Below are 4,845 nucleotides of genomic sequence, written 5' to 3' on the forward strand. Positions count from 1 at the left end.
AGGTAGAAATAATAGCTATCTGCTTCTTTTATATCTCAAAGTATTTCTTTGGATTACAGTTATACAAAAAATCTAAATATTCATGGAACTAGTTCTGTTGAAAGTTTTAAAATCATATTCTGGGTGATGCTCTTTGTGAACACAACATTGTACTCTGTAAACCTCTAATGACAAAGTCATTCAGGCTGATTAGTTTTGTCAGGCACTGCAAGCTGAGGATCTTCCTTAGGGGCAGTATTTAGGGTTTCTTTTTTTTAAAATATAAATTGTTTTCTTTTAAATATAAAAACTTTTTGCCTTGTTTTGTTTAAAAAATGCATCCACATCTGTCTCACTTACTGTCATCATTCATCAGATGCCACGAGCTACAAAAGGATGTGCTCAGCCTGGATTTCGGAGGAAATGCTCAGAAGGACCATGCAGGTGGAAATGTTGCTAATGCTAGGGAGCACACTGCCATCCTCTCAAGGTCAGCACCAGATAGCTGTGAGTACTATAAGCAGGTATAATATGGGAGGTAGGGCAACAGGAGATGAAGCACTTCACAGAACTGAAACTCATGCACCTGGAACCTGCTCCAGGTGCCAAAACAGTGCCCAGAAATAGCAGTAGGTCCCATTTCAATGATAAGAAGAGTGAGTACAAAGTTTAAGGAACTGAGCTATGGCTTATAAGATTTAATGTTTGGGACTGCCATTCCTTCAAGAGAAAAGCATATAAAGCAAAAAATTTCAAACTTCTTCAGACATTCACAGTAACCTTAACAAAACTGAGATAATTTATATGTATAATGAGTTTCTACTTGCCCTACTGAATTGTAGGGACTTTTCCTTATTGGTAAAAATACATGCAAAAAAAAAATCAAAAAACTATAATTTAGGGGCTTTACATCTCTAATGCAGAAATTATAATAATATTGCCATTTCTCACAGCGATGCCAGAAAAAGCATTCATTAATGTTTAGCAGGCAGAGTACATCTCTACATAATACTGTCAATGAAAAGATGCAAAATTAAAACCTTCAATGTGTATAAACTAGTACAAAGCTCTTCAAAAAGCCAGAGCACCTTGCCTCATCTGATGGCCAAGTCACAGCTGAGGTAATTTCATCTTTTTAAATCTTGTTGTCTCATTTGGGCACTCCAGCAGCATTTCACATAAATTAAATACTCATTTCAGCAGCTGTATTTTCCCTAAATATATTTATATGAATGTAAAGACTACTTTTGTCAGATTTTTACAAAATTGACTAGCTTGAACCTTTCAGCAACAACACAGATATTCTGTAGGTTTTCTGCCAATTCTGGAAAAAGTGTTTTCTGCTGACAAGCAATTAGCTTTCTGCTATTATTACAATTATTCAATGGCATTTTTGCCATCTGTTACAGTGCATACTCTTATTAAATGCAATGAAATTTGACACTTAAAAAACAGTGCAGGAGAGAAAGGTTTCTACACGAGAAGGACCTACCTCAAAAACACCACAAAAAACTAGGCACCCAGAACTGTAATCTCTTTACATATATTGCCAAATATGCAATGTCTTTCACAGATAATTACGTCCCCAAATGACCTTACTGATGCAAAATCTTTTATTGGACTGCTTTCTTCTATCTGGAAACGTTACAAAATGTTATAACCTAGACTATTGTTCAGTAGAAAAAGGAAACCTGTTACTTCTTCCAGACACAGTATTAATTCATAATAACTTCTGGGTAGGGGGAAGAACTTGTGTTTTCTGGGTGATTTGCATTTTATTTAAAAAGGAATTGTGGTCTAGTGAAATCCTAAAGAAATGGAGGTTAGCTCTTAGTTGGTAATTTTCTTTCTGAATACTTAAGCAGTTATCTATTACAGTTTAAAGATGTTTTCTCCAGGTCTTTTGGCCTCACATTTATTTTTTGAAAGCTCTAGGTGATGTTGACATTTTAATGTTTTTTCCAAATAAACAGGCATTTATTTTATGTCACTTTTATGGTTATCAAGTTAATTGTATCTCAGTCCTCCTCTGAGTCACTCCAAGTGCACTCCAACAGGGATCACTCTTCATGTCAGCTATAGAGGTGAACATCCCCTATTTTTAGATGAGTCTACAGTGCTCTGTAGAGCAATGAGTCCCAGTCCAGTCACGCAGCCAGTTTCTGCCATTTATGTCATCTCTCCTGGGAGTCTATGATGAGGTCTCATATTTGAGAGATGATTAGAAGAAACAAACATTAGATAACATCTAGGATATTTTAAGTAGCTTATACTTGTGTCTGTCCTGCCAATGTGCCATTCCTTGGATGGCAATTAATGCCTTTAGGCTCAGAAGGAGTTTGATTGCATGTCCTCAAGGCCATTGGATTGGCCATGTCTTTAGGGGTCTTCAGTGTCAGCTAACAGGCAGCTGTCTATAAGCTAAAGTTTTCTGAATTGAAGCACTGCAGTTGTACTGAAAATATGCCCATAATCATCTTGGTCAATCTACAGTTCCTATGGAACATTACACAAAACAGAAACTCTTCACCTCCAGACTACAGAGCTTGTAGTTTTCCATGGAAGGAAAAAGAATCATTTGGAATAAACAAGAGGGTACATTTAATAGTATCCTGCAATATATTAATAATTATCAACCACAGAGCTTTGGGTCCACAGCCAGACTCTAGTCTAGATGTGCTAAAGATATCTGCAGCTACTGGAGGCTCCTAGGAGGCAGGTCTCAAAGGTATTAGTTTTCCCCATTTAGCTTGATGCCAAGGGGGAAAAAACCACACATTTTGGTTGTTTTTCATCCATCTGTAACAGTAGAGAGAGCTGACAAAATGGAAAGATTTCTTTGCTGATGGTTGACACCTATTTTGTAGAGGTGGAAACCAATGCAAGGCAGAGAAGAACCCAGCTTTCAGGCTCTTAGGTAGAAAGTGCACAAAGAAGTGTGACCCTCAGTAATCCTGGGGCCATGAAGAGTCCTGAGCTTCTCTGTGCAGGTTAGATGGCTACGAAGATCATAGGTTCTTTCTACATCCCACTTGTCAGAGCTGCAAAGTTATCTCTGAACTTCCTTCATCTCACCTCCACATTCCCAGTGAAGAAAGGCACTGTGGAAAAATAGGCTTCCTCTCCTCTGCTTCTGCAATGGTTTCAGCATCTACTGCAACACAGGTGAGTCTAGTGCAAAGAGACAGAGGAGAGGATATCACAAAGGGTCTGAGAAATGGTGCAGGACTTGTATTTTCATTAGTTTTGCATTTATTTTTATGGTTTGGTTTGGATTTTTTTTCCTGTGAGTAAAACTACATCAGAACATCATGCCCCTTATCACAAAGGAAGATTCTTCATAATTAATTCTCAACATTATCGTCTCACTTCATAATTAATTTATTCATTCTCTTGCCTTATAACTGTTTCTCTACTTAACTGACTGACTTTGGTAATAGTTCTCTGCATAATTGATTCATATTGCTGTTGATTTTCCCCATTTTTATTTAATATCAGAAATGATTTGCTGTATAACTGCTTCATTGCTTAAGTCATTATCTACAAAATTGCTTGGTATCATAATTGATTCACTGCTTAACTGTCTCACAGGATAATGAACAGCAAGTAACAGCCATCCACTTTTCACCTCCATTTCCCTTCCCTACATCAGCCTCTTCCTTTCTTTACATGACAACCCAAAGCTTTCCTGACATCCATTTTAACCTCTCATCCCAGTACAAAATGTCATTGCTATTGCCCTGGTGCTTATTCTGATACCTTTGGCTCCCTTTAGGGTCCTTCCCCATTTCTCTCTCCGCTGCGTCACAGTCAGCAGATCTTCAGCTCTGTATCTGTGCTATATTCACTATGCATTCTCAGAGTGGTTTTCAAATCTTTATTTCTCCTGTCCTCCTTTCACCACTTTACGTTCATATCTATACCCTCCATGGACATTTTTGCCTACTGACTCTTGTAATCTTTCTTTCGCACATTTATGCCTAGAAAGCACCGCTGGACTACTCCACAAAACCTCCACTTTGCCTCCTCCTTGAAATCCTCCTTCAAACCACACTTTCTGCTCTGCACACAATGCCTGCTACACTGGAGGCCACTACAGTATTACTATCCTCATATGACAGTGGTAAAACTTTAAAACTGCTGGCAACTCACCCAGACTGCTCATGCATCCTTGCACGCACCACCACACTGCTGTTGATCCTAATTTTCTTCACAGCATATTACGTCCTTCTTAAAAAGCACACAAAGGCTGGTGACTTTGTCTTGTATATTTGCAATGCCCTGCCTGAAATACCTGGGAAAAACCATAAAGAATCCATCCTTAGGAAGAAAAGATTCTTCCTGCAGAGATGACTCCCAAATTCCAATCTACTCCTTCCCTTTTCACTTGCTTGGAAATTATATTTTTTTTCTGAATCTTTTGGCAAAATGAGCCAGATCTCTGAGAAGCAATTAAAATGCAGCATGAAAAGTCCTGCCTGACAATCCCACTGCAGGACTCATTTAGGAAAGAAGTAAGACCAGGGTTGTGGTGACATGAAATTCTTATTTATAACTTATATGATGTGTAAAGATAAAAAACAAGTAACTCCTATGGACAATCTTCTCCCTTACTTCTGTCTTCCTGCATACAGCAATCTGAAGCAGCTGCTGCTGCCCTTCTGTGTCATGACAGCAATTCCTCCTGCCTTTATTCAGCCAGTGAATACATAAATATTTTGTATACAAGGTAATTCTTGGGTTAGCTGAAAGGGATATTGGTCCAAATTGTCCTCCATCATAAGGCACTCTGTTTTGATATCTTTAAACACAGACAGTATTTATCTGTTTATTTGACACGAAAAACATGTCTGATGAGAACCTAGC

This window comes from Myiozetetes cayanensis, unplaced genomic scaffold (genome assembly GCF_022539395.1).
Source record: "Myiozetetes cayanensis isolate MyiCay16 unplaced genomic scaffold, myiCay2020 scf1, whole genome shotgun sequence".
In the NCBI taxonomy this organism is placed as follows: Eukaryota; Metazoa; Chordata; class Aves; order Passeriformes; family Tyrannidae; genus Myiozetetes; species Myiozetetes cayanensis.